Genomic DNA, 24,921 nt, shown 5'->3' with positions numbered 1-24,921 from the left:
CCCCACCTCAAAATCTGTACTGATGCTGTTTAACTGAGTTTGGCTCTGATACCCTTAAAAAAAGAATCAGAGAATCTTTGCAGCTAAGAGGAGATGTCTAGTTAAACATGGCAGATTAAACACATGCGTTTATCTCCATTCCCTCCCCAAACCCACTAAAATGGCAATTAATAGATAAAAAATATAAATCTACCCAGACAATGAAATGGGAACAGAGACAGCAGCTGATGAGCAGCAGCAACATGCTTCTGAAAGACTGAAAGGGGCTGGAGAAGTGGTGACGGAGCAGAAGGCTGAGAGCTGCAACCCAAGTGCTACAAAGGCGGTGGCGAGACAACAAGGCAGCCAAGTCCCACTGCCAGCCCCACAACGGCCCAGGGGCTGTGCTCGGCGGGCCTCACGAGGTAAGAGGAGGAGGGCGAACACAGGAGGAACAGCTGAAATACGTGCAAGGAGCAGCGACAGGCTCAGGGCACAAGCGTTCCCACCACCTGCCCACTCAGCCAGAAAACTACGCTTCTTCCTTACCCACGCTACAGAAGGGAGGTTGATTCTCTGAAAAACCTAAAGCTCTAGACATGGAAACATAGGTACTGAAGAGAGGAAAATGCAGTTAGAGCCTAAATTTTGAATGATGAGCTCTACAGCTTCCTCCCCTTCTAGCAACCCAAACACTAGCAGCCATGTGGTTTACTTGCCACTCCACCACCTTACAGGGAGCCCGCATCACCTTACAGCGAGGCCCCACCACCTCACAGGGAGGCCGCATCACCTTACAGCGAGGCCCCATCACCTCACAGCAAAGCCCTCCAGGTAACAAGCTTCTCTTAAACAAAAAGCTTTTGATCAGCTTTTTAGAGCTTCCACAGACCCTAGAATCAGACATTTCAAGAACATCTTCAGCATGAACAATAGAAAACAAATGAACAGAAAGAAACACAAGAAGTCAGAGAAAACAGAGACAATAGAAGAAGCCGAGGGGTGGTGGTTTAGTTGCTCAGCTGCGTCCGACTCTTTGCGACCCCATGGACTGTACAGTCCATGGAATTCTCCAGGCCAGGATACTGGATTGGGTAAGCTATCCCTTCTCCAGGGGATCTTCCCAACCCAGGGACTGAACCAGGTCTTCCGCATTGCAGGCAGATTCTTTACCAGCTGAGCCACAGGGGAAGCCCAATAATTTATGTACTAAACAATGCATCTATTTAAGGTATGCAATGGCTTTGGTATATTACACTGCTAAATTTTAAAAACTGGTAAAATATAACACAAAACCTGCCATTTCAAACTCAAGTGTACATTTCAGTGGCATGAGTTACATTTACATTCACGTGCTTTTACATGAAAAGCCTAACTTTAGGACCTAACTTCAGCTTCACCAGGAGGAGGCTGAATATGAAATGGCCTGTTATTCTGGCTGCTCACGCTCCTTAGTCTTTTCATACTCTGGGATCTCCAAGGTTTCCCCCATCACCCCCATCCATATCACTGACGGACAGCCATCACCACGTATATGACAGCAGCTGTTTGCCAGATGTGACAGTGTGGGGCAGGAAATGCACACACGCACATGGAATGCACATGGATGGGAACTCCAGGAGACCGAATGGGATTCCTGGAGTCCTAATGTCATCAGGATATTAACGCCAAAATGTCCACAACAGGCCATAATTAAGATTTCACAACCAAGAGACACCACAGGAAAGAGTATCCTCCTAAGGCTGACTTTTTGTTTCCACAATATCACTCTTGGGCATTAAGCTGTGGTTTTAGGACGGGGCCTGGATCTTCGTGTTTCCACCCTGCATCCGATCACCTTTGCAGGAACACCTTTTCATTTTCTACTCCTATCTTACTCATCAGTTTCCTGACTTGTATGGAAACGGAAGTAGCCCTGTGCTACTAAGTCACAGTTAATCACTAAGGTTCGTGGTCTCTCTGCCCTCACCAACCCAGCCCACTCATCAACCCCTCCCAACACAAAACTTGTGTGCTTGAAAATCACCATTTTAAATGGAAAAGCAAAAAAAGTTTTTAAAGAAGTATGTAAAATAATTTAATATGTGATATCAAAATAGTCAAGATTTACTAAGTACTTTGGTTTCCCTGACAGCTCAGTTGGTAAAGAATCTGCTTGCAATGCAGGAGACACCAGTTCGATTCCTGGGTCAGGAAGATCTGATGGAGAAGGGATAGGCTACCCACTCCAGTATTCTTGGGCTTCCCTTCTGGCTCAGCTGGTAAAGAATCCGCCTGAAATGTGGGAGACCTGGGTTCAATCCCTGCTTGCTCCAGTATCCTGGCCTGGAGAATTCCATGGACTGTATAGTCCATGGGGTTCCAAAGAGTTCAGTAAAGACTGAATGACTTTACTGTGAGGCACTGTGCTGTACATATATTATCTCATTTGAGCCTCATGACAACCCCAAAATAGATGGCTACCACTCTCATTTTACAGATGATGAAACTGTGGGATTACAAATAGTGAATGATGTCTATTCATTTGCTTTACCAGTCCAGAAAGGAAAGAAGAAATAGTGAATGATGTTCATGGTCATATAACCTATACATGACAGAGCAGGAAAGCGCCCAGGCTGTCTGACTCCAGAACACCAGGATGTGGTGTTTCATGGTCCTTCCCCAGTTTGAGGTAAGCATCACCATTTACAGACTCTGGAACTGTGGGAAACTCCAGAGCTTATTACTTGTAGCTCTTTTCTGAGAAGAGAAGAGAAGAGAAATGCTGAAGGTTTTCTTGATTCTTGATGATCAAATCTGGGCCAATAAGTAAGAGCCCACCTAAACACTATGATTTCACAGGGTACATGGAATAAAAACACACCAAATACATAACACTGACACAAAGGGAGCACATAAATTTAAAAAGGTAAATACACCTCTAACACAGGAGGAAAAACTATTAAACCTCCAACAAAATGAGGTCTGTTCTTCGGGAGAAGTGGGGAACGCCAGTACACTCGCATGCCTCTATGACATTCAAAAGAGGGGGAAAATTCCCTGAGAGATGCAAAGCTTGGTTTCAGAAAATGAATCCCTTGGAATTTAAACCCCCCGAAAGGCATCACAGCTCTGGTTTCACAGCACTGCCAGGAGAAGAAACGAAGTCTCTGGCAAGACAGCAGATCCTGTCTCATCTGGTATGCCAGCTCCCTTCGGGAAGCGGATGGTTATGGGATGTGGGAGGAGATGAAGGATGGGTGGGAAACGGACAGTAACTTGTCTTGGCTCTCAATTTTTCCACACCGCTCACTTGTGTGCCAACAGGGCTTGAAGACTGGAGAAGCAGAAACGGCAGCATACTGGGGGAGACAGGGCACGTAAAGAAGCGCAACAAGCTCTGAAATCTTGCCAACGCTTTCCCATAAAACACAGGCGCTGAGATGAACATGGAGGCGACACAGAAACCGCTGAGCATGGGTCTACCGTGTTATGAGCCTGACGCTTTACTGTAGGACATGCCTTCAAAAAGTGAGCCAGCACATTGGAGGTCAGTTTTAGAATCACATGTCCTTAATCAGAACCCAGGATCTTCACTTACCAGCTGTGTGGCCTGGGCAAAGCGCTTAACCTCTCTTGCACCTCAGTTTCTGAATCTATAAGATCACGTTAAAACTACAACTTATCTAGGCACAAGTACAAGTGCTAGTCGCTCAGTTGTGTCATACTCTTTGTGACACCATGGGCACCAGGCTCCTCTGTCCATGGGATTTCCCAGGCACGAATACTGGAGTGGGTAGCCATTCCCTTCTCTAGGGGCTATTCCCGACCCAGGAATCGAACCCGGGTCTTCTGCCCTGCAGGCAGATTCTTTACCACTGAGCTATGAGGGAGGCTCTTTTCTAGGTAGTGTTACTTAACACAATAACTAAATTATTAACATGTCTTACTTATTATTTCTTAACAATCTAGATGCTGTTAATAACAGTAACAAGCTAATAAATGTAAAGTGCCTGACACATAGCAACACTCGATAAAGGAAGCCAACAGATGGTCTTATGGGAACAGCAATTTCCCTGGGATTCACTTTCCGCAGGTCTCAAAAGCAGGTGGGAGGTGGCTAAGTGATCATGAGCTATCTTCCAGCCACTAGGATCTTAAATGAATCCCTTCTTCCTCTCTACCTTCACCTCACCATGCTCTGGGGTCCTGGTTTACCTGGATTCTCCTGGATTCTTCTTCCTCTCCAAATACACTTTTTATTTTCAAAGTTTTTCTCTTTTCTGTCCTATTCATTATATTTTAGCTATCCTGAAAGCGTCATGAAAACCAGAGTCATAACCGCTATTAACACTCAGCGCCTAGCACAGTGCTTGGTGCGACTCAACAAAAACTTGTTAAAAATGATGAAGCCTAAATTGTGTTCTTTCTGTTCTCTGTGCATGGGTGTGAACAGCTAATGTACATTCAAATGAGTGACATCAAAGCTCTGAAATGGTTTCCAACTTAGTTCATTCATTTTAAAATACGCATCCACAATCTTATCGTGCTAAGTATTCTGAAGAAGTGTATTAGGATATTTAATAAACAGTGTGACCCTGGATGCTGACATTTACTGTGGTGTGGAAAACCTCCTCTGTGACTCTCAGCTTCCTCACCTGTAAAATGGAGAGCCTGACAGCACCTCCCTCCAGATGATGCACGTGCGCCCTCAGCCCAGGGCTCAACACAGAGCTCCAGGGATGCAGAAAGTGAAGTGACAGTCAAAGGCGCTCAGTCGTGTCTGACTCTGCGACCCTGTGGACTATACAGTCCACGGAACTCTCCAGGCCAGAACACTGGAGTGGGTAGCCTTTCCATGCTCCAGGGGATCTTCCCAACCCAGGGATCGAACTCAGGTCTCCCGCATTGCGGGCAGATTCTTTACCAGCTGAGCCACAAGGGAAGCCCAAGAATACTGGAGTGGGCAGCCTGTCCCTTCTCCAGGGAATCTTCCTGACCCAGGAATTGAACCAAGGTCTCCTGCATTGCAGGCGGATTCTACCAACTGAGCTATCCAAGAAGCCCTGAATGAACTGAGCTATCAGGGAAACTAGGAATGGTAGTTGTAAGTAAACACAAAAAACTAGCTCGCTCCAATTCATATTCTCATCTGCCAAAACAACAGTATTAGCAGCTCAGCAATCTTTCCATCAGTATGATTTTTGGTGCTCATTCATTCAGTCAACATTTCCTGAGCATAAACTATAAGCCAAGAATAGGGTTAAAGACGCAAAGACAAATTCCTTCTCCTCAAACAGTTCAGAATCTGGTAGGGAAGACAGCTAGGTAAAAAGACAAATTATAACGCAAACAACAAGGTCCTCAAGTCCCGTGGGCCCAGAAGATCCACAGAATCACCTCCATCTTCCTGGAGGAGGTGAGGAGGGGACGGAGCTAATCAAACAGCCGCAGGGCAAGCTGAGTGGCAAGTGCTGAGACCTGCTTCCTCGCTGGCTAGGGGCAGACTCTGCCAGGGCCAAGGTCGGGAGGAGGGAGGGAGGGGAGCACAGACAACGGACCTCAGACTCAAGACTAAAGCCACATCATGAAAAGCCCATTCGACAGAAGTTTCTTTTTAAGTCTCATGATTGGTTTTCTGTTGATTTGTTTTGAAGCTTTCTTGTCCAGAGTATTGTTTTACTGATAAATTAACACGGCTACCTTCACATTGTGTCTCAAAAGGTCAGAAACAGGAAATGCTGATCTGCAGCTGGGCTTCTGTGCTGGGTGCCTCTCCGTCCGCAAACATGATTCCATTTGCCTTTGGAGCCCGGTGATGGGGAGGAGAAAGGCAGCTTTAACGGGGTGCGTGCCTTCATACAGACACTCCACTCCGCCAGGGTAAGGTCAACAGACCAACCCCCAGAGGAAAAAAAAACTTACTGGAGAAGGACATTTCAAAAACAGCGTTTAGTCACCTCTGAAATACCGTTAAGGACTGACCCCCTGCTGGCTGACCAAAGAGAGTGTCTACAGTCTGGGACCTCCTGACCCCACTTTCTGCAGGAAATCAAGCAAATTTAAACCTCCATAATTTACTCAAGACTCTGACTTCTGCCAGGGAAAAGGCAAACAGCACTGGCAATTAACTCGGCGGCCTGATTAAATCTCAATCATGGCACGATGGGGCACGAAACCAGGCACCCAGCAAAAGAGGGGCCAGAGGAGAAGGCTGAGCCCTGCTACCGCAGCTGCAGCCCGGAACCCTGGCTCTCAAGGAACTTTCCGGTATGCTCGGTGAAACTCTTCACTCCAAGATGGGAGGTGATACCAGAGGAGGAGTGTGTGCACGGCGCGTTGAGGCCAAATACCTCCTTCCTCCACCACTCACCCTCCCCCCACTGCACTCCTCACTCAGAACAAACATTCTTCAGGGAAGCTGAGAAACTCAGACTGTTAACTTAATCCACGACAGCCATGACAACTGTCACATCACCACGCCCACTTTCGAGAAGTTCTACCGCATCTCTTATCCTGGAGCGCCCTGGTGAATGAATTAACAGCGAACAGACCAGCCAGCGAGACGGACTTGTGGGTTCGGGTGGCAGGATCTCTTGAAAGAGAAGCCTTGGGAGATCAGGCTTAAAGCCCACCACCAGTTCAAAGGGGTCTTCTCCTTCAAGCAGGGGATTCCAACTCAACTAACTAGGTGTGCCTTGGGCAGGCTCACACACAGGGAAGTTGTCTGGGCCCTTCCTGCAATCCTGTTTTACTTCCTTGGTTGAAAGGTCATGGGAGTCCTACACGAGCCTTAACCAAAACCATCCTGGCCAAAGTTACCTACCTACAGAAAGTGGAGGAAGCTGGTGGGCAAACTGCTAGAGCCATTCTGAAAGGGTCTTGCTGGAACTACAGGAGGATTATAAAATACACATTCTAATATCAACGAAAGGACTCTCTCAACCTACACTAGGCAAAACCCACACAGAAGGAATCACATTCAAAGCAGGATGATCCAAAATTTAACACCTATTATAGCAGAGGTTTTTTTTTTTTTATGTCACTATGTATAACGTCCTGTGACAAGAAGAGAATTAAGCAGATATTTGAGTCAACCCACATTTGATTTAAATGAAGGTATTTTGCCAGAACAGAAAAGTGAGAAGTCAGAGGAGAAAGGAAAAGGAGAGGACAGGCTTGTTATACAGAAGCTTTCAAGCCCCTGGTTATGAGCAGCCTTACCTATCCCTACCTTGATCGAAAGGGCAGTTTTCATGGTTGTTTTGAAGTTATCAACCCTTACCTCAATGTGGTTTCAATTATGAATTACCAGACTAAAAGGGGGGGGGGGGAAGCTTTGATTTATTCTTTTTTGCTCCAATTATGCATGATGTGTTTCCACTGAAGACTTTGAAAAGTATTTCATCATGCCTCTCATCCTGAAGTGGTCAAAGGGCAAAACCAAAAGGAGTTAACCCTTTCATTTTTGCCTTGAGGTTCAAACAGCCTCCCTATCAATGGACATAGGGCAAGGCCTTTGAAGCAGAGAGGGCAATGAAAGGGTTAAGCATTAGCATCGCATTACTAACGTGCATAAGGGTGGTGTCCCCTGTCCAAAATGGTGAGATGATATTTATGTTAATGGGTGCTGGAAGATCTGAAAGGGGCAATCAGTAACGCGGCCCACGTTGCCTTAATCATTAACCCTCTGCAGCTTCTCTCTGCAGCACAGCACTGCCCTGGGTGTGCGCTGACTTGGGAAGCTGGAGGATGAGAGACCTAAAGAATGTGTGCCAGCGGGCTCTCTTAACATTGAGAGGGAAAAGATTCAGGGACAAGCCTGAAGTCTATTTGTTACACTGCGTCTTTGCCTCATCCCACCCATTAAAAAATACCTGACCGCTCTGAAAAATAAGGAGAATGCTGATGGCTAAATCTCCCTGACTTGACATTAAACAGACACATGAGAGATGAAAATCGAAGGCCAGAAATCCCTTTCAGTGCTGTAGACAAAACTAAGATAGTTAAATTATCAACTTAGAATTCCTACAATTTACTTACAGTAATGTCCTCACAAATCAGTTTTCTGTATGTTGGTCTTGGAAGGGGTCTAACCACATCTGGGTGGACTGGAGTAAACAGGTACTGTGACTCTTTAATATCCAAAGAAACTGAGCCACTGAGACTAACTGAGGGTCACAGGAGCAAGCCAGACCTTTTCACTGTTAGCCTCTTTTTCCTCTAGATGTGTTTCAGTTCAGTTCAGCCGCTCAGTTGTGTCCAACTCTGCAACCCCATGAACTGTAGCACACCAGGCCTCCCTGTCCATCACCAACTCCTGGAGTCCACCCAAACCCATGTCCATCGAGTTGGTGATGCCATCCAACCATCTCATCCTCTGTCATCCCCTTCTCCTCCAGCCTTCAATCTTTCCCAGCATCAGGGTCTTTTCAAATAAGTCAGCTCTTTGCATCAGGTGGCCAAAGTATTGGAGTTTCAGCTTCAAAATCAGTCCTTCCAATGAACACCCAGGACTGATCTCCTTTAGGATGGACTGGTTGGATCTCCTTTCAGTCCAAGGGACTCAAGAGTCTTCTCCAACACCACAGTTCAAAAGCATCAATTTTTCGGCACTCAGCTTTCTTCACAGTCCAACTCTGACATCCATACATGACCACCGGAAAAACCATAGCCTTGACTAGATGGACCTTTGTTGACAAAGTAATGTCTCTACTTTTGAATATGCTATCTAGGTTGGTCATAACTTTCCTTCCAAGGAGTAACCGTCTTTTAATTTCATGGCTGCAATCACCATCTGCAGTGATTCTGGAACCAAAAAAAATAAAGTCTGACACTGTTTCCACTGTTTCTCCATCTATTTGCCATGAAGTGATGGGACCAGATGCTATGATCTTAGTTTTCTGAATGTTGAGCTTCAAGCCAACTTTTTCACTTTCCTCTTTCACTTTCATCAAAAGGCGCTTTAGTTCCTCTTCACTTTCCGCCATAAGGGTGGTATCATCTGCATATCTGAGGTTATTGATATTTCTCCCGGCAATCTTGATTCCAGCTTGGGCTTCTTCCAGCCCAGCATTTCTCATGATGTACTATGCATATAAGTTAAATAAGCAGGGTGACAATATACATCTTTGATGTATTCCTTTTCCTATTTGGAACCAGTCTGTTGTTCCATGTCCAATTCTAATGTTGCTTCCTGACCTGCATACAGGTTTCTTAAGAGGCAGGTCAGGTGGTCTGGTATTTCCATCTCTTGAAGAATTTTCCACAGTTTATTGTGATCCACACAGTCAAAGGCTTTGGCATAGTCAATAAAGCAGAAATAGATGTTTTTCTGGAACTCGCTTGCTTTTTCCATGACCCAGCGGATGTTGGCAATTTGATCTCTGGTTCCTCTGCCTTTTCTAAAACGAGCTTGAACATCTAGATGTGTTTAAAAGCTCCTTTTTCTTCCGTGCACTGCAGTTTCACTACGACTGTCCTGCTTGCGGTTTGCTGGTCTTCCTAGCTCTGAGATCTACTATCATTCAACAGCTCTGGAAAACTGTCAGCTATTATTCTTTCAAAAATGGGCCTCTTCTCCATTGTCTCTCTTCGTCCTGGAACTCTGACTAGACATATGTTGGACCTTGTCCCTCTGCTCTCCACGTAACTTCAATTCGTTAATATTTTCTGTCTCTTTGGGCTGCATTCCAAACCATTTCTTTGAATTTAATCATCTAAAGTGTCATTCAGTCTCTATGTCACGTCTAACTCTTTGCAACCCCACGGACTGCAGCATGCCAGGCCTCGCTGTCCTCCACTATCTTCTGGAGCTTGCCCAAGCCTTGCAGCTGTGTTTCTGCTGGTTCTCGCTCGTGATACTGCCTTATTTCTTGATAGGGTTTGCCTTATTTCTGATCGTGGGGTTTTTGTTTTGTTTTTTACAGTGAGCTGCTCATTTTCCACAGACACGTTCATCATTTGAGAGCTGGACTGAAAACGAACCCCTACAGAGAGGGTCCGTGTCCACTTCTGCTGGCCCCTACCAACTCAGGGCCACCTCCGAGGAAATTCTCCTCTTACGGTTTGTTTGGACTATACCTGTAGTACGAACATGGACCACAAACCATGTGAAGCTGGCTTATGAATGCAGTGCTCAACAGCAGGGTCAATACAGACTTGCGCTTCTTCACCCCTTCACTCAAGAGGCTCTTTTAGCTCCCTGGCTTCACCCAGGAAGCTCCCGATAGATTCTCCAACTTGCTCAGGCCACACACTTTCTCTCCCGCTCCCCTGCTCCCTGCTTCAGACAGTCAACCAGGCTGAGGCTCTACGCCACCGAACTCTGCAAATGTCTGCAGTGAAAGCACCTCCCAGGACACCTGGCTTCACTTTGTTTAGGGTCAACAAGTATCTTACTTTTCACTCAACTTAGCAACAGGCTTTATCATACTTCATTCAATATTTTTGTTGTTCAGTTGGGAAGGTCATTTAGCATACCTAATCCACCAAGAAGCCAGTGACACAAGTCTTTCTATATTTACGCTAATAATTGAATTAGGTGCTATTGTATTTCCTGATTAATTTCAGGGCCAAGTCTGTGTGCAATACAAAAACAATTACTGCGACAACATCATAACCTATTATAACAGATGGAATGATGGACTGAGAATCTCTGCGTCAGACAAGTCACCACACTTCTGCAGACCTCCATTTCCTCATGTATGAAATGGGATGATGGAGACGCAGATCTTAAAAATAAACAAGACTCCCCTTCTTCATCTGTAGGAATGGAGCTAGCAGAATGCTACTTTGGGGATGCAAGGATTCAACAACAGAAAATACACAACAGAGCCTATCTGGGTATAAAACTGTGCCCTCTGTAAATTTCAGTTTTGTTCTCCAGAGTCCCACCCAATTCTAGAGTGTATGTTTCCATGTGATAGAACGTTACACTAGCAGCCTTATCAATACCACTTACAAAATGCTCCTACATACATTACTTCACTACTGTCTCATAATAATCCTATGAAATAAGTAATAGTTCATTTTACAGGTAAGGATAACAAATTTTAAAGAGATAAGAAAGCACAATGTCAGGCTCCTAAATGGTCTGGAACTCCGGTTGATTCCAAAATGTCCTTTTCAATGGCTTTGATTAGTAATTGGTAATCAGTCACTAACCACTACCCTATTCTTCTGAAACTATTATTACCCCCTAAACCCAGTCCTACACATGAGCAAATCGCTGTGAAGAGACATTCGGTAAGTAACTTCAATTTACTGGGATCATCACCAGGAAAGAAGGGATTAAACCTTGCAGTTCAGGCTGAGTTATTGTTAGCTTTCTGAAAGCTTACAGGGTAAACCCATCTGAATACTGCTCTAAAAATTCCAGTTACTATCGGAGTTTTAGCTACTTAACTTTTTTCTTTATATAGCACTGACATTCACATTTGGCTCAATGCCTGCCCTTCTTCTATAAAGCCAAACTACTGTCAAGAAGAGTGGGAGGGCTGCTCCTGATTGCTTTTCAGGTAGTAGAGGAAAAAGCTGACATTTTATCCTCTTCTTGCTCGGAAAGGAAGCCAATCATTTATAAGAACCCTCATCTGACTGTGGCTTCCATCAGTGGGATGGACAGAAGCCAGTTAAATGGCTCAACCTAAGCCGTATTCAAAGAATCTAGATGAGAAAGAGAAGGTTCCATATGCTGATGCTTTTAATAATTCATGAGTTATATCAGTCTGCAAGTAATAAATTTCACTAAATACATCTGTGGTAAAATGGTTTAAGATACTGTCTAATCAATTAAATGGGTGAATACAATAAAGTAGGAGCACATACAACATGTTGTTGATTTTACTGGTTCTTAACTTTGTATGTTAAAAATAACAGTTCAGTCGTTTGATAGTAAAAAATGTGGATTATTCTTAAGACACAGTCTTCAAATTCACCATCCTCATCCCTGGATCTGTTACTTAAAAAGTATACTGAAAACACTTTAAAAAAAAAAACAACAAAAAAAAACTTCAGTGAAAAAGCTAGTAATTTCTCTGATTCAAGCAAACAGGCTGATCTATAATCCAAAGTGTTCAAGAATGCTAATGGTGGCTCAAAGCACTACTTCTCATGAGAGGTGAAACAAATTTATAGTTTCATCTGGCTATCCCACACCTGAAATACTCAGTTCGAAAGACAGGCTCCTTCTTTGGCCTGGGCATAAAAATGTTTGCTGGCGGCCCGCTGACTATATTTCAGAGGTCAGCTATGGTATGAAGGAAGACATCACTAGCTTGGTAAACAGACACTCTTGGGAAAGATTAAGTTATAGCTTGTGGCCTCCAAGCTCAAAATACCTACACAGTTATGACCAAGAAAATCAAAGCTTTTGTACAGTTTTGAGCTGACAGGAGTATTAAGGTCAATACAAAGTGGAAAGAACAACCTCTAAAATGCAATCATTTCTTAACTTCTCCGGAATTCCAATAAGGTGTATGTTTTGTCTACTGTGTTTTAGCCCTGCTTCCTCCTGGGGGGAGAAGAGGGGGAGCATAAACCCACAGGGCACAAAGAACAGGCAAGGAAACAACAGTGGACAGGAGCTCAACGTATCTGGGGAGGCGAAAAAGACAGCGTCTCTTGCTGGACAACAGACAGAAACGTAGGATAAAATATAACAAAATTAAAAAAAAATATTCAGGAAATGGAAAGTTGCCAGGAACCCAAATCGATGAGCAAACTGCAAAGAACTGAAGGCGCCGCGGGGAGGCTGTCACTGGGCCCAGCGGCGCAGGGCGTGGACACTCACACCCACATTGGACGAGGAGCACAGCTTTGGGCACGGGGGCAGAGGGGGCAGGCGGTGGGACTTACATACCAAGCCTGAACCCTTGAAGGCCTGTACAATCAGTAAAAAGGTGGTCCCGAAAGTCACTCCTAGAACATGGACATACAGAAAATCATCTGTCCTTTTCAACCTGAGTTTGGACGGGGGATGCTTCCAACAGAGGCTAGCCCTCGCACTGGTGTGGGGTTTAAATGGACCCTCCCTGTGCAGTATGGAAACCTCTGACCGAGAAACTAATGTTAAAAAGTGATTTATCTCTGCAATACCTCCTGGAACATCTGGCAGAAGCCACAAAACAAGAACAAACTCTCTGGAGAAATACCTTCTTACACTCAGGTGGCGAAGATTTCCACAGAAAACCTCACCAGAGATGAAACTCACATTCCAAGATTGCAAAACATATAAGGAAATAATGCAACAAGAGCAACAGGCAGGAGGCAAACGACAGGGTTAGAAGCTATGAGAAATGTTAAAATTGAATTACTGGGGAATATAAAGTGAGTATCTCAAATAATTAACACACAAAAGAGGGAAGTGAAAATATATAGGGAAAAAAAGATACTATGAAAAAAGATCAGGCAGACAGATTTGAAAAATAGTCAGAGCTTCTAGAAATAACTACTGAAATTTTAATCCCACTGGATGGGTAAAAACACATTGGACATGGCCAAAGGAAAGAGCAAAATAGATGAGAAAAAATTTTCCAACATGCAGCACAAAGAGTTAAAAATGTGTAAAACATAAGGGGAAAAAAAAAAACAAACTTGAGAGACACAACAACAGAATTAAAGAGGTCTAACATGCATTTAATAGGATTCCAAGATCAGTGAGAATGACAGATACATAATATTCAACAAGAAAATGACGCAGAATATTCCAACACTGATTAAAAGACATGAACCCTCAGGTTAAAGAATAAAAATCACTCTCAAAAGCAGATAGAGCATGGGAATTAAAATTACCATTTGGCAACCATTATAACAATTGATTCAGACAAGAAATCATTGGTGGATGCTAACCCTAGTAAAGGTTTGAGGAGTAACAGGATATTTACACAGTCTCAAAGTACGTCCGAACAAGACACACTAAAAGAAGGAAGTAACCTCCCACTGGAGAAAGCTCTGAGTGAAGTTATCGTCACGACCAATGGGACAGACCGACATCACGTGTCCTCCAGGGTGATACACCAAGAACCAACATTACTTTTGTGACATTCCTGCCAAAAATACTTAACCTGAATTTCAATAATTTGAAATGGAATGCATAATTTAACACAAAAGCACCAGACAAATCCAAATCAAAGGATACCTTCCAAAATAACTGACATGTTCTCTTCAAAAAGGCCACTGTCATGCCAGACAAAGAAGGACCCGAGAAACTGTTCTAGTAGAAGCTACAGAGACATGACAACTGAACACAATGACTGCCTGCAATCTTCTGCTGTAATGGACATAATGAAGATAACTGACAAAATCTAAATAAGGTCTGTATGTGTGCGCTCAGCGGCTTCAGCGGTGTCCAGCTCTTTGTGACCCCATGGACTGTAGCCGGCCAGGCTCCTCTGTCCATGGGGATCCTCCAGGCAAGAATACTGGAATGGGTTGCCATGCCCTCCTCCAGGGCATCTTCCCGACCTAGAGATTGAACCTGCATCCCTTATGTCTCCTAAACTGGCAAGTGGGTTCTTTACCACTAGCGATCATTTGGGTGATTTTCTGAGAAAGATCTAGGAGTAAAGGTGCCTCATATCTGTAACTTGCAAATGGTTCAGGAAAAAAATACATAAATATGAATGTATATGTTTGTGTGTGCTTACACACACACAGAAAAGAATAAAAGAAAGGTGGCAAAATATTAGTGTTTGATGACTATGAGTGAAGGGTGTGCAGAAACGATGCACTGGTTTTGGAAATTTAAGTCTAAAATTATGTCAAAATAGAAAATTAAAAAATATACAGAATTGTAGGTCTGTTTAAGCAAACAAACAAAAGGCAGATAAAGGAACATAAACTGCCTAGCAAAGCATGGGAAGCTAATCCTTCCAAGGATGATGGTTAGCAGACTGAGAAATGGGAAGGCCTAGGTGTCTAGGGAGGACGGACTCTGAAAACAGGAATAAGAAAAGTTGGTTCTGAGATCCCTTAAACCTACGTGCACAGGCAGGTCAATGCCCTCCCTGTCCTCTCCACCCACTGCATCTTAGCAGGAGGTTTATTCTCTGGAGAAAATGAACTAGAGAGACCCCACACTCCAGAGACACAACGGACGGCCAGCAGGATGAGGCGCCACACCAAATACGGCAGATTCAGTGATCATCTACTGTATGAAGGATAAGAACCAGTCTCCTTCCCCCGTTCTCCTCCCCAAAGACTTGCAGCCCAGACTTACTATCCATCCTCGCCCTACTCCCAAGGGCAGAAAGATTATCCTTTGGGTCAGTGAACCAATCCAACAGAAATAACCTAAAAGTACTTTTGGCCACCTCATGCGAAGAGTTGACTCATTGGAAAAGACTCTGATGCTGGGAGTGATTGGGGGCAGGAGGAGAAGGGGACGACAGAGGATGAGATGGCTGGATGGCATCACTGACTCGATGGACGTGAGTTTGAGTGAACTCCGGGAGATGGTGATGAACAGGGAGGCCTGGCGTGCTGCAGTTCATGGGGTCGCAAAGAATCGGACACGACTGAGCGACTGAACTGAACTGAAGAGTACCAACAACGGGGTAAACAGTTGAGTCCCCATCCATAAACCTCAGTAAAGCCCAAAAGTTGACAAGCCAAACCATGCACACAGGGCTTCCCATCAGTTTTCAGTGCCTCACCCAAATAAGAATAGACTGCTGAAAAACATCAGGTATTTGAAGAAAGTTTCCAATGTGAAAGACAGAAAATAAAGCCCTGATGATGGAATTCAAAGGAAACAAACAATACACGGAGCTTAAGACAAATAAAAACAGAAAGAAAAACACCAATACAGTATACTAATGCATATATATGGAATTTAGAAAGAGGGTAACGATAACCCTGTATGCGAGACAGCAAAAGAGACACAGATGTATAGAACAGTCTTTTGGACTCTGTGGGAGAGGGCGAGGGTGGGATGATTTGGGAGAATGGCATTGAAACATGTATAATATCATATATGAAACGAATCACCAGTCCAGGTTTGATGCAGGATACAGGATGCTTGGGGCTGGTGCACTGGGATGACCCAGAGGGATGGTACAGGGAGGGAGGTGGGAGGGGGGTTCAGGATGGGGAACACGTGTACACCCGTGGCGGATTCATGTTTCTGTATGGCAAAACCAATACAATATTGTAAAGTAATTAGCCTCCAATTAAAATAAATTTATATAAAAACAATAAAAAATAAAAACAAAACCACAAATATCTTCAGAGAGAGAAAGTACTGTATCCTTAAAACAAGAATAGGAAGCTATAAAAAAGATTAGGTAGAAGACAAGAAAAAACTCTTAGAAATTAAAAGTGAACAAAAATTTTAAAATGAAAAATTAGAAGATAAAATTGAGAAAATATCTAAGAAATTAAAACAAAGAGTCCATTAAGACAGAAAGAAAAGATAAGAAAAATAAGGGTCAGTCTAGCACATTCATCATCAAGGTAACCCAAGTTCCACCAAGCGAAAAAGAGAGCAAACGAGGCGGGGCGGGGGAGATAGAAAATGTGAAAATTCCCTTATAAAGGGCCCAAATCAGTATCCAGTGAACAAAAAAACACTCATACCAGGGTGTATCATCATTAGTTTCAGAACACAGGATTTTTCAGGAAGATTAAAAGTTTCACACAAAAGGATCAGGAATTAGAATGACATCTCTTGAGATTAAAACAGGAAGATCAGCAGACAATGAAGCAATGCCTTTGAAATTTTGAAGAAAAGCCACGTGGACCAGAATTTTATACCAGCCCAAGCACAGCACTGCACACAGCTATTCATCAAGGTGAAAGAGAATAGATGCATTTTCAGAGACACAAGGTGACAGCAAATTTACCCCCCAACAGTCCCTTTTCTGGGGAAGCTACTGGATTAAAAAAAAAAAAAAACCCAAAAAGAAAGAGGATGTTAGAACTTGAAAACAAAAATCCAACAAAGAAGAGAAAAGAAGAGAATTGCAAGAATCATGGTGAACAGAGAATTGAGGCTGACCTCTGTACAGGAGACCTAGAGAGCAGTCAATCCACACTGGAGCTGCAGGTGCGGGCTATGTACGAGAAGGGTGGGAGGGAGGGAAAGAGAGCGAAGGCGGGGGACAGCCCATAGTTCACTTGCGCTTGACCATTTCACTCTTCGTTGGAGAAGTTAGTAAAAAGCAGTGATAGGAACATGGAAAGCTAAGAGAGTGTTTTTGTTTTGTTTTGTTTTTAAGACAGCTATGCATTTACTCCCTGGAAAATAAAAAAAGTTATGCAAGAAAGGAAACATAACCATGTTTTATTACTTGGTCCCACTGACACCAACATTTATATAGTCCTAATGACGCAACAATAAACATTGCTCTAATGAAAAATGATGACACTGCCCCACTGGTAAGATGAGAGGGAAGAGAAACGTGCAGAGGAAGAGGCAGGAACAGGAAACAAAGCACTAACTCTATGGAAGTAAAGAGAGAATGTCTGAGATAGAGAAATTAAAAAAAAACAGCACTATCAGCATTTTATGAGAAGGTAGGAAAATAAATATCAGAGGAGAGCTGAGAGCAGCTGCCCCTCGGGAATGGGCCTTAATTTACAGGCGTTATTTTATGATTTTACTTTTTAAACCATTCATGTGTTAAGCCATTCTATTTTTTTCTTAAACATGAAATTAAGAAATATAGCTGAAAGATAAGACAGAACCAAAAATCAAGACTCAAACTCCAGCTGGAGCAATGTGGAAATTTTTCTACTCTGCAGCTGTAATGACCCTCTCATTAGAAAAATTACACTCAAATATTAATTGATATGTCTATGTAAACAGTATAGGATACGAGAAATAGAATTCATTACCCCTGATGTTGGGATACCCGACAACTCATTTTCCCAGTAACCTCTGCTACTGAACCTCTTAAACTGACTCGAGGGAGAAAGAAAGTGGGCCCTGAAGCAAGGGGAAAGGGAATTGGATGTGCCGGTGAGTGACAGCTGGTGTGTGAAGGATGGCTTTGCCAAAATACCCAAGGTGTCCTCAATTCATCTGCTGCCAGACCAAGCTCCATGGACCCCGAGGACCTACTCCACTCGCTGCCCTCCTCTCTGGGACGTAAGGAAGCAGACAGGGGTTGACTCATAAATGCCAGAGTCATAAAAGTGAACTCTACAAAAGCCCGGGTGGGTGAGGAAGGTCTGCATCCAGAGAAACTGCACGTGCGGCTCGACCTCCGCCACCACTGGAGTCGCCATGCACACATGGCAACCCGGGTACACGAGTCTCCCTCTCCAGGAAGGATGCTCTGATTGACAGGACCCCCTCCGCAGCACCCCCGAGTCTGGCCCTTCCTGTGCTTTACTTATCCTCCCCACCTGGATCTGACCTGCGACCTCATCTTTCCCACGTTACTATCTGACCATCAGAATTCTTGGCATGGGGCCCCGGGTCAAGCTCCTGGGATCTTCCTGCGTCTCTCGCTCCACAGACCCAACTCGGCTTTCTTTACTCCATGACCTGAGACTGTCCGGCTTGTTTCCACAGAAGCAAGTACAGCTACGAAACAGTTCAATGGCGAAGGCAACTCAAGGAAAGGCCTGGCATTGGGGGCAGGAAGGCGGACCTTCTGTGCAACTGTGACCCTGTAAATGTGGCACCTCTAAAAACAAAAGACTCCAAAACGCTTAAACTTACTTAAAATTCAAGCTAAAATTTCTGAATTCCATACATACTTCAGCCATATCTGGGCAGTGGGAGGAAAAAGGGGAGAAAATAAGCCAAAAAGGCCTCCTGGGGGAGGGGGTGAGCAGGGGAGGTGTTCAAATTCCAGAGACACATTCCACAACCTGGATGTTAAAGGGCAGGGAGTGGAGTTAAACAGACTCGGGGTTCTGCTCCAGGCATCTGAGCTGGCGCTCCTTCGGCCTGCAGAGTGATTTATAGCTTGTTAGTATTTACAGCTGAGTGATATTTTCAGCAGCTTATACAACCACAACCTCTGTGAATGAGGAGGGCTGCCGTCTGGACATCTAAGTACCGGTAGCCCTGAGTTCTTCTTGTAGCTGAGACAGATGTGGGCTTAGCCCAGGCTCTGGAAGCTTCTAATCAAGTTCCAGGGATGCAGAAGAGGCACTGGATGGGGGGAGAGGGAGTGCCTTCTCCAGGCAGTGAGTCAGGACACACACAGTGAACCAATCCCACATCAAAGCACAGCCCCTGGACTAGCTGCATCGACACTACTTGGGAACTTGCTAGAAATGCAAATCCGAGGACCTCACCCAGACCAACACCATCTGAGACTAGGGGTGGAGTGGCAGCAATCTGCATTTTCACGAGCCTTTCAGGAGCTTCTGACACGTCCTGACATTGGAGAACCTCCTGACATTGGAGAACCGCTTCCCCAAGAACTAGGGACAGCAGCAGGCTCTCCTGCACCGAGTCCACAGCTCTGACCCTGCCCCTCGTGGGTGAGGACTGCCATGCAAGCAAGTGCTCTTCTACAGGCCTCCCACCTGCTGAGCCTTCCCCCTCTATCTTCAAAAGCTGGACTCAGGCTTACAGGATGCCTGCTGCTGCTGCTGCTAAGTGGCTTCAGTCGTGTCCGACTCTATGCGACCCTGGAGACGGGAGCGCACAAGGCTTCCCCGTCCCTGGGATTCTCCAGGCAAGAACACTGGAGCAGGTTGCCATTTCCTTCTCCAATGCATGAAAGTGAAAAGTGAAAGTGAAGTTGCTCAGTCGTGTCCAACTCTTAGCAACCCCATGGACTGTAGCCCACCAGGCTCCTCCATCTGTGGGATATTCCAGGCAAGAGTACTGGAGCGGGGTGCCATTGCCTTCTCCACAGGATGCCTAGGTGAGTGCATATAACCCGCACCTGAGGCCTGGCTTGCAGCGAAGCTGCCACAAGGGCTAGATTTCATAGGAACAAGTTTTTGCTGTCAGCCTTATTCTTATGCTGGGCGCAACAATCCGTTTTAAGTCACTTCCCCACTTTCCTCGTCAGTTTGTCAGGTTTTTTGTCAATAGCTATGGGACCCCTGCTGTCTCCCTTTTCTGTTGTTCTAGGTCCAGTATAGTCAGTGTTAAAAAAAAAAAAACCTGGGTTATCTATACTAGTGTTATCTATGACAACAAATCTGAAAAACACTGCCAGAAGGAACTAGGTAAATAAAGTTTACTTCTTGGGTAGCTCAAATGGTAAAGACTCCACCTTAAATGCAGGAGACCTGGGTTTGATCCCCGGGTTGAGAAGATCCCCTGGAGAAGGGCATGGCAACCCACTCCAGTATTCTTTCCTGGAGAATTCCACGGATGGAAGAGCCTGGCGGGCTGCAGTCCACAGAGACGGACACGACTGAGCGACTGACACTACCACCACTACTCAATCACGTTAGCACATGATAAGGTGGAGATAATCCTTCTAATCACGCTGTACAAAAATAATATGGGAAAATACTCCACTCTACGTGATTTTACCGAGAGGATATGGCTTTGTTGGCACAGGCCAGAAATCCAAAACCTCACGGCTCTTGGCCCGCTCCATATCGGCATTCTCAATGCTCCCGGGCCTCAGTCTGTGTCCTCCCGACAAGCTCGTGCCCTGCAGGCGACCAGAGGTAAGCTGGGGGAGGCTGTCTGAAGAGACCCCCAGCCACCCAGGCCAGGCCCAGATCCAGGCACCAGGCCCGCCAAGGGGGAGACCAGAAATGGCACACGCCTGAGAAGCGACACAGGCGGGGAGTGTTTGGGGAGATGGTAAAGTTTTGCTGAGACTTGCAAAAAAAAAAAAAAGGGGGGGGGGAGAAATGAAAACCTCAAGAGACCGTAAAATGCAGGCATCCTTGACAAGAGGAGCTAAAAAATTTAATGATTAAGAACAAATGTGTCATCTCTCACAAAGAAACTTCCATTTGGTGAGAAATTCCTTCCAAAGAGAAGATTCAAGACAAAGGGCCCATCTCTCCAGACTGGACCACTGTGCCACTTTAAAGTTGTGCTCCAGAATGACCTACTCACACGCTTTCACCATCTTGAGAGTGTAGCAAAAGGTGGATAATGCAATCAGCCCCGCTCCGGTTACAAATGAGGACGGCAGAGCATCTGGTGGCCCAGGCACCGGGTTTCTGCACGGCCGGCCACCACCCCTCCCTGTTTTCACCATCCACACACAAGCCTCTTCTTTTTTTTAACGTTAAACTCAGGCAGTGGCATCTGGCCAAAAAAGGGCTCTCTGCTCTCGGCCCTCCTCTCCAGCTGAGCAAGCTCAGAGCCATGGCTGGAGGCCCTGACTGCAGATCTTTGAAAAAGCCAGGCCAACCCTTGATTTACTGACTGAGATCCACACCAACTCCCACCTCGGGGTGCCTGAAATGGTAAATTTGATGGAATCTAGAGGGGAGACTCCCCTGCAGGCTGGGCTCATAGTAACCACATCTAGGACAGGTTAAGTATTTCTGAAGGGGCGGGGGGCGGGGGAGGTAACTATAAATAAATCAATGCTATTCAGGCTTTCTGTCAGTTGCTTTCACTGAAGAAGCAGAAATGTACAACCTACAGCTTTAAATCAGGGCTCTCATCACCTGAGCTCCTAGAACTTAAACACTAAATTCCCCTTAAGAAAGAAAAATAAATAAATAAATAAATAATATAGTTTCCAGTTGCTTATTCAGATCTATGCTTTTTATACTCATCTTCTTTCCCAAATTGAGTCCAGCATTCTGCTTTGTCCTCAATTAAAATATGCCTATTTCAAAACTATAAAACTTCATATACTATTTTCTCCTAGTCTGTATTCTTATGAAAGACAGAGACCAGAATCCCAACCATTTATCCTCAAACACTTTTCTTGGAGCTTTAGATAAAAGTACAGGAAAGCGCCCACTGTCTCCACATTCTCTAGCTGGGTCATGATTATCCCACCTGTATGAATTCTCCTGCAGAGCAACAGATGTGATCTTCTTTGTCTCAAGCTTGTACCATATGCTCAGAAGAGTGGAAATGTTTCAGCCTGGAGGAGGCTCAATGGCTCCCATAATACTGCATAAGCCAGTCAAGACACTCTGTGGGTAGAAGACCCGGGTTCCTGCTTGTTTACACAACTTGCCCATTATGCGACCTTGGACGAGTCATCAGGCTCTGTGAGCCTCATTAGGTCTGCTTTAGACATGAGAGGGAATCTTTCACTTTTCTCACCTTCCCAATAGGGTGAAGGTCAAATAAAATAAAGGCTGTCACGTCAGCATGCGACTGAGCTTTGGATGGTTCAAGTCCTGGAAATTCCACCCTCCTCAATCCCTCCTTCCTTCTTTATGTATAAAGGGCTTCCTACCTGAATTAAATTGCTCTAAATATTATAAGGAATACCAAGATAACTCAGAAATTCCCTTAAGAAACTTAAAATTTTACAGGAAATTGTACTTCTATGTATGTTAAATGACAGGAAAGAAATAGATAATACGCTTTAAGATTTACAAGAAGGAAAGATTACTTTTTGTAAGGGGTCCAGGAAAAATCTCATGGAGAAAGGGGTACATGGCCAGGGCCCCTGAATAAAATGCATAAGACCAGAGGTGATGGTGAAGAACGGCGTCCAGGGAAAGAAGCAATGGTCACAAGGGCACAGGAAGGAAAAGCAGAGAGCAAACACAGGAAGGACAACATTGTGGAGCCAGAAACCTAGTGCTCCCCAAAAGGGAACAGAAGGAAATAAGGCTGGAAAGGAGGCCTGGCGCTGGACGGTGGAAGGCCCTGCTGCCAGACCATGCCTGGACTCCAACACCACCTGGCCCGCGATGCCCATGTACTCGCACTCAATAGACAACACCATCCTCCTCACTCTTCCTAAACGCCTTCCCAGTTAGCACGGCAGGTGGTCCCTGGTATCACTCACATTTGGGTGGTGGTCTAGTCGCTAAGTTGTGTCCAACTCTTTGCGACCCTGTGGACTGTTGTCTGCCAGGCTCCTCTGTCCATGGGATTTTCCAGGCAAGAATACTGGACTGGGTTGCCATTTCCTTCTCCAGGGGAACTTCCTGACCCAGGGATCAAACCCAGGTCACCTGTCTTGCAGGCAGTCTCCAGGATTGCAGGCAGATTCTTTACCGACTGAGCCACCAGGGAAGCCCCATCACTCACATTTATCCTCCATTAATTCTCACCTGGTTCCTGAAACAGTCTCCTGCCTTTGGCCCTGTCCTCCTACAACAGAAGCACCCTCCACACTGATGTCAGAATGACCCGAAATGCAATCTCAGCACATGACTTCTGTGGAGGTGCTCTGCTGATCTCCCATCACCCACCGGAAACATTCCAGCACCTCCCTTAAGATGCCAGGGGTTTGGCAATCTGGGCCCTCAGAAGGCTCCACCTTCTGCATCTCCCTCACAAACCCTTCACTCCTGCTACACTGACCCCCTCAAAGTTCCTGAAGCCGCCGTGTTCTCTTGTCCCTCTGACCCCTGAATTTGCTTCTCCTTCTGGATGGAACCAGAAACCCCAAAATTCATCATTCTTGGCCCACCCCCTCCCTGTATCTAACGCTCACTTGCCTGAGTCTCTGTCCTCCAGAGAACCAGGTAAGCTGTGGGAGGGGGAAATCTAACTTCCCCCTTTCTCACACAACACCCGCCCTTCTCTTTTAACACTTAACAACATTAAATGATGGTCATTTAACATTGTTCTGGAAGCAGCAGCCAAGGCAATTAGATAAAAGATAACAAAAGGTTCAAGTGTTGGAAAAAAGAATAATTAGCATTTGCAGGTATCACTGTACATCTAGAAGACACAAGAGAATCAACTTGAAAAAAGTCAAACAATTACAGAACTCAGAGTATTACAAGTTTATACATAAAAGCCAACAATATGTCTTCATACAAAAGTAATCAGTTAGGAACTAAAATGTCAGAAAGCATGAATTCCTTTATCGGAGTGTAAGAATGATAAAACACCTAAGAAAAAATTTTGCAAGACTTGTAAAGGACCAGTATACAGAAAGCTTTAAAATTTTACTAGAAAGACAAACCTTGCTTCCAGATAGCAAGACCTACTGCACTGTAAACTCCCCAGTGGCGTGGATTTTTCTCTGCTTTGTTGACTGACATATCTCAAGTACCAAGAACACTGCCTGGAACAAAATAGGCACTCAGGAAATACCCGCTGAATGAATACATGCCAAAAACAATCTAAAAAGTCAGGGTTATCAATCACAGTTCAAATAGGATTTATATTTGTATTCTGGGAGCAACAGAGAGAGATATCAACCTTCCAAGTAAGCAAAAATTCAAGTACTCAGGGTTACTGAAGGCATGAAGAAGCAGAATAACCAAAATGTTATTGGTGGAATTATAAACTGGTGTAGTCTTTTGAAAGAGCAATTTGTTAAAATCTATCAACACTCAAGTCGATGGGGTTGAAAAGAGTCAGACGGGGCTGAGCAATTGAACAGACTGATTGACTGATCAACACTTAAAGTGTGCCTATTCTTCTAGTTATTTCTCTGCTATTACTAATTCTACAGATACATTCACACATTTATGTGCATACACACCTGAAAGGCTGTGTGGATGCAATAATATGCATCCCCCCTATTACTGTTGAAAACAGATTTGCCTGTAAGACAGACCTAAGCGATGGGATCACATACAGCAGTCCAACACGTGATCTTAGCCAAAAGGCCAAAACATGATTACAGCAGTCCTTAAAACTGAAGTATCCCTATACAGAATGAAATGGAAGTAAGCCCATGATCTAGTTTTAAAGTAAAAAAGGCAAGGTTGAGAATAATATGCATCGTGTGACCCCATTTGTATTCTAAAATTACACAGTATGTCTATACAGGAACACAAACATTCTGGAAGGTTACCTTTGGCAAGGAAGTCAAGGGAAGAGATGGACAGAAGGAAATCTTCCCTCAAGGAAAACAGAAAGGAGGTGTTTGCTACTGTTTCACTTGCCTTGACGGTTTTACTTCCTCTCGGGCACTCCCG

The 24,921-nt window shown here is 44.7% G+C and overlaps 1 protein-coding gene across 4 annotated transcripts in view; it reads right to left on the bottom strand.

Moving 5' to 3' along the window:
• EXT2 (exostosin glycosyltransferase 2) overlaps positions 1 to 24,921 on the bottom strand; it is a 149,143-nt gene that overhangs the window by 53,746 nt on the left and 70,476 nt on the right.

The sequence above is a fragment of the Bos taurus genome, chromosome 15 (assembly GCF_002263795.3).
Source record: "Bos taurus isolate L1 Dominette 01449 registration number 42190680 breed Hereford chromosome 15, ARS-UCD2.0, whole genome shotgun sequence".
Taxonomy (NCBI): domain Eukaryota; kingdom Metazoa; phylum Chordata; class Mammalia; order Artiodactyla; family Bovidae; genus Bos; species Bos taurus.
The sequence above is the reverse complement of the archived record's forward strand: the minus strand, read 5'-3'. Positions and strand labels throughout refer to the sequence as shown.